The sequence below is a fragment of the Castor canadensis genome, chromosome 8, assembly GCF_047511655.1.
Source record: "Castor canadensis chromosome 8, mCasCan1.hap1v2, whole genome shotgun sequence".
NCBI classification, from domain to species: Eukaryota; Metazoa; Chordata; class Mammalia; order Rodentia; family Castoridae; genus Castor; species Castor canadensis.
In genome coordinates this window covers 13316129-13322202 of record NC_133393.1, presented here as the reverse complement: position 1 = coordinate 13322202, position 6074 = coordinate 13316129, and positions in this window count along the sequence as shown.

Here is a 6074-nt window from a genome sequence, read left to right as displayed (position 1 = left end):
AGAAAGAAAGATCAGCGAGAAAGCATCCAATCTTTGCTCTTTCAAGTCTCCTGCAGAATTTATTTGTTTAAAATCCTCTTATCTCCAACACTTGTTTCTCTGCTGGCTGAGGGGCCTGTTAGTGTGAGACTGGCTTTTCTCTCAGTGACAACTGAACACCAGGCTCCATAAATGGCCCACGGGTGCCATGTGGAGGGGAAGGGGGTTCAAGTCAAAGGGCCCAGCTGCCCCTCCCACCCTTCCCTGCCGATCCTCACCTTGGTAGGTGTCCCTCCTCTGACCCCAGACCCTTACTACCCAGAACAGGGGAAATGGCTGTATAGCTTCTGTGATGGGCTCTGCCTTCTTAGACTCCCTCCAGCCTTGCTCTCCCACCCTGACCCACCTCGGGCCTGGCTCCACTCCTCTCCTAAGAGCCTCACACAGCCCTGGCAGACTCCTCCAGCCCATGGAGGCCTCCCAATCTTTTCTTCAGCTCTCCTCAGGGGAGAGCTGTGGAGCCCTTCCCTAAGTGCTGTCTCTTTCCAGAAGCTTCTCTTGATGCCTACTCTCCCTAGTTCACTCGTTCGTGTGTCTACCCTTTCAACACATGTTTTCAAGTCCCTGAGATGTGCCAGGCATAAGAGATAAAAGGACTGGGGAACTCAGAGTCCAGTGAAGGAAACCAAATGTCAACAGTCAATTAAAGCTCTTCAGGGTTGAGTTTTGGCTTACAGCCCACCCCCACCCACACCCCCACCCACACCCCAACCTCATCCCCAGTCCACAACAGTAATGTCTAACAACCACTGAGGGCTCCCTGTGTGCCAAGCACTGTTCTGAGTGTTTTCCATGGAGCATCTCACTTAACTCTCCACACTACCCAAGGTAGGGCTGTTTGTCCTTCTGTTTCACAGCTGATGGAAGGTTCTGGGCCAGAGACTGAACTCTTAAACTCAAAGCTGTTTCCTTCACAGCCTAGAGACAGGGATGTTCCTCTATGCACCCTAAGGACCTCACCCCTCCAGGAGGACCCTTGGCCAGTCACACTGTCCACCAGCTCAGCTCAGCTCAGCTCAGAGTCATCCATCTTTGAGGCAGGTGATATGTGTTCCGGTCCTGCCTACCACAGCTCTCGTGAGCCTCAGCCAGTCTCTGTGAAGACTGGGCATCTCTCAGGTCAGACTGTCAGCCTCCAACAGATACGTCTAAAATCTCCTGAGCACCAGCACAGAACAGGCCCAGAGCAGGACTCCATGAGCTGTCAGCCCTCAGGCCAGGAGCAAGGCTGGGTGATGAGAGTTAGCAGAGGGCCAGGTCAGGGGTAGCCAGGATGGGGGCTCTGCCTGTGATGACCACACACCAGGGAGAACGGCCCATTCCCAACAGCCTCCCCAGCCCTGTGGAAGGAAACTTGCCTCCAGTTAGGCAAGCATCCCACTGGCTGGCTCAGGCCTGTTTCCTTGAGGCTGGTGAGGCTGGTTAGGATGGCGAGGAACAGCTCTCATCTCAGGGGCTGCTTGGGGATTGGCCCCAATGAACTCTGAAAGTTCAAGTTATGCCCCCTTGCTGGGGGTCCTGCACTGGGCTCAACAGTGCCCAGTGGATGTCCCAGGTCTAAAACATAGGAAGGGGAGAATCAACTGAATACATGGAAGGAAAGGATTTAGGACCAAAAGAGGTAGATCTGCACACTCGGTGTGTACTGAGCACTTACTGTGTGCCTGGCACGGTGTTAGCTCTGTGTGTACAGTGTAGCGTGGGCCCAGCCTTCTAGGAGTGCTCAAAGCTGGTGGTAGCTAGCGGTAGCTTGTGTGTTCCAAAATCCAAGTGAAGAAAGGGAAGCAGGGATGGGATGACCTGTCTCCCAGGCAACACAATACACCCCAACTGAGGCAGATAAACAGGTTTGTGTTTGGGGCCATAGGCCTCTGATGCCCTCACCTCCTGGCCCAGGGCACCAGCCCCTTGTGCCTACCTAGTCTGAGTTTCTACAACTGCTGTGAGAGCCAGCAGAGGTTAGCCAGGGAGAGGGCACATCTCAGGTCAGGTGTGACATTCAGGGCTGAGGAGGACAGGCCTGACCTAGTAAGCACCAGCCTTGGCAAGATGTGCAACTTGGTTACCAGTTCTGGTCTTTACTGGGTGGGGACTGTGACTCAGGATCTTGGGGGACAGAGGACTGAGGAGACCTCACCATGGCAGCTCCTCACACTCCCATTGTTTGGTAGGAGCTCCTCTGGTGCAGGAAGGAAAGGAAGAAACTTTCAGAGCCATGTCAGAGCTGATGACCTTCCCTGTCCCAGTTCCAAACAGCCTAAGAGGGAGAGACAGAGCTGGGATAAGCTAGAACCCATCTGAGGCCAGGACCTTCCTGCCTCTCTGGCTACCCAGGTCTAACAGGTCACCCGTCTCAGCCTGCAGCCTTGATCCCACCACACATGCACATGAGTGCATTTGTCCACATGACTGTGTGCATGTCTGTGCACATGTGTGTGTGTGTCATATGTGCACATGCCTGTACAGGCTGTGAATGCTGAGACCCCAGGAACTCAAAGACTTGGCCTCCTCTTGCTTCCAAAACCACAAGGCTCTGGCCGGCCCTGAGCCTTGGTTTCCTCAAGGCCCAGAGAGGCTAATAGGAAACAGACCCTCCCAGCTGCAGGTGGGTGTGGGTGGCCAAGTGCACTAACCAGTTGTTCTGAGAGCCCGCTCCTTTCCTGGGATCCAGGTGATCCTGAAGCAGCTGAGGGTCCTCTCTGGGACCTGGTCATGGAGGCACCCAAGGGCCAGGGTTGCCAGGTGACCCCAGGATCAGGTTGCCCCTCAGGCCATGGTTCCCCAGTGTTCCTCAGTGGATGAAAGAGGCTGAAGGGAACTGCCCCCCAGCTGCTCCCCTCTACAAAGGAGTTGGGGTTGAGTTCAGAGGATGCAACTGAGCAGAGGGGAGGAGGAGGGCTGGGGGACAAGGTGCTTTCCTCCTAGCTTCCATCCACTTAGGGCTCAGTCCCATGAACCTCCAGTATCGAGTCAGCAAGGGTGGTAGCCAGAGGTTATTAAGAACACAGATTGCTAAGCTCGCCCCCACCTTAAATCCTGGGTAAGTTAGGAAACCTGCCCGAGAGGTCCAAGGCAGCAGTTGAAAGAGATTAGGTTTTGGATATTGGGTTTGAGTCGCCAGTTTTTTCTCATCCTTAAACTAGGGTTAACAGTGTCAAATAAGAGAATGCCATATCATGGTAGAGACAATAAAAACAATATTAAAGGCCCTAGATGACCATTGCCAAATAGTGGCTTTGGATCAAGGCCTTCTTGCCATGACGAGGCTCCTATGCAAGAGGCCAGGTTGGGGCAGCGCAGGCTGGGACAGAGAGCCCTGCCGTCTCCCCCTGAAATGGCAGGCAGGAAGATCCCTTCATCTGGCACCTGTGGCCAGCTGCCCCTCTTCAACTAAACCCACGGCCCCAGAAGGTCCTTCTCTCTGGGGAGATACAGCCCAGAGCTCCAGGAACCAGACCTGATTTCCTCCCAACTAATTGGTGAATCGTCTGCTGCCTTGGTAGCTGGAGGTCTAGACGTGACTGGTCTGCCAGCCTTCACCCTAGTTCACCCTGGCAGCTCTGAGCAGGAAGGATTAACATGCAGGCTGCTTTGGCTCACCTAATTCCTTATCAAGGCCCAGTCCTTCAGCATGGAGGGCAAACCTTTGCTTTCTGCAGGCCAACAACCTCAGCAGACTCTGGACAGGAGGAAGGAAGGAGGGGCACAGATGTCAGCAGGAAGAGAGAGGGAGGGCTGCTGCCCCTGTCCCCGCCTGCTGCAGGTACACCACAGAGCTCTCTCCTGTATCTCTCAATAGCCTTGCTTTACAGACCAGAAACTTCAATGAGGGCTGGTGGCTGACTCAACTGGAGCATGACCTCAAACTCATGACTCCAGACTCTGAACTTTGGGACAATTGTCCCTCATCTCCTCTCAGTGAGACAGAGGCAGAGAAAAAGCTCCAAGGGGGCCTGGGCTGGAGTGCCTCTGGCAGAGAGCAATTGGGGAGCAAAGGCTGCATTCAGTTTCCCAGAGAGAGGCAAGAGAAGAAGCTGGGCCCACTCAGGGAGAAAGCTCCAAGGAGGAGAGATGGTTGGGCCCCTAGCACAGGGCTGAGGAGGTCCCTGAGAAGGTAAGAAAAGAGAGGGCCCAGCGAACAGGAGGTAGAGCGAGGGGCAGTGGTGCTGTGCCAAGCGCTCTACACGAGCTGCTTCACAGCCATCTGTTAGTACATGTACAACCCCATAAGGCTTGGGTTATGCTCATTTTACAGATGAGAAAACTGAAGCCAGAACGGCTCTGCTACCTGCTAGCAATGGACAGAGCTGGGATCAGCCTGCCCCTGTCTCATCCCTTCCATCCCACCCCAGTCTGCTGAATCAGGACCCAGATAAGAACCCCAAGTCTCAGCCCTAGCTCTCTGGCCTCACCTCCTACTCTGCCTATCCGCATGCCAGGAGCTGTACATCTCCCTGCTCCAGGACACTTCCTGACCATCCCACCCCAGTGCCTCTGTCAAGCCCCCAGCAGGCTGACGTGTGCCAGTCTGCTTGAGAAAGGGTTGTCTTTGAAAACTATCCCTCATCTCTGCATTGTGAGACCACCTGTACCTCAGTTTCCTTGCCTATAAAATGGGACTAATAATGGCGCCTACTCCAGCCAGTGAAGCTTAAATGAGATACTGCAGGTGAAGTGTTCACCCAGAAGATGAAGGGTAAAATGAGGCTCAGGAAAGGTGTGTGCCTCCCCCAATGTCACAGAGCATGTTCGCAGCAGTTAGAGCTGAGAGATGAAGAATGAGACCCCCCCCCATTAGAGGCTGTCCCAGGTCTCTGGTCCCCTGCTCCTGTGCCTCAGCCATGAAATCACAAATCCCCATAACTGTGAGTACTCAGAGCCAGCCCAGGGAAGGCTGGGGAATGACAGCTTCCAGGCCAGGCCCTCTTCTGCCCACCTTCCAGCCTGTGCTCCCCCGGGTGCTGTCTCTGCCTGAGTCCTAGGCTTGGTCTGGGGTGTGGGGCTGTTTGCAACAGGCGCCTATTGTCTACTGGCCTGAGTGCACCTGTAGTGCCTTGTCCCAGCCCGGTGAGTCAGCTCTTGGCAGGATGTGGGGCAGCCACTCCACATGGTCTTAAGTTTGAAAGAGGACCTTTCTTTTTGCTTTTCTCCTCCTTCCTCTCTGCTCTCCGTGAAGTGGTCATCTCCGCTGGGCAGCAGGGAGCATCATTCTCTGCCAGAATTTCTTGAGTCTTCTTGGCCAGGAGACAGGGTGGGGACTTGCAAACAAAGAGAGTGCAGCCTAGGCCTGGCCAGAGCCCCTGGGCTACTGTAGGGCAATGCCATGCCCTCAAACTCCCCACTTCCGGGGGAGCCTAAGTACAGCAACACTTTACTTATCCAGGTTCACGTCCTTGACCTCCACCATCTGGACCAGGACTGAGCTTGCAAGACTTCTGAGAAAATTACAAACATCTGAGAGTTGTCTGAGAAGAGTCTGACGATCTCAGAGTTTCACTCATTGATTTTTTTCCCTCATCTGAATCACAGCCTGTCTACTCTTATCTTACACACTGTTCTAGCAATCTTAGTTATATAATTTATATGTGTAATAAAAGAATTAAGTCGGAAGAGGGTAAAGGCTACTGAAGATATTATCATTGAGAGTGAAAGGCATCAGTTGGGAAAAACATAAGCAATACCAAGTAAACGGATAAACTAAAAAACTAAAGTAATCTTGAGTTACTCAGAGATGAGGCAAAGTAAATGACATACTACAGCTCTTAGGGGCATCACTCACTATGTTTTAATTACGATAGGGGCTTTGTGTTTTGGGCAGTACAGGGGTGCTTACTAGACAGGTGCTCAACCACTTGAGCCATACCCCAGCCCTTTTTGCTTTAGTTATTTTTTAGCTAGGATGTCACACTTTTTGCCCAGGTTATCCTCAGACTTTAATCTCCTACCTCTGCCTCCAAGTAGCTAAGATTACAAGCATGCACCACTATCCTTGACCCAGTTGGGGATATTCTTAGTGGGGACCCTGAGTCTTTAGC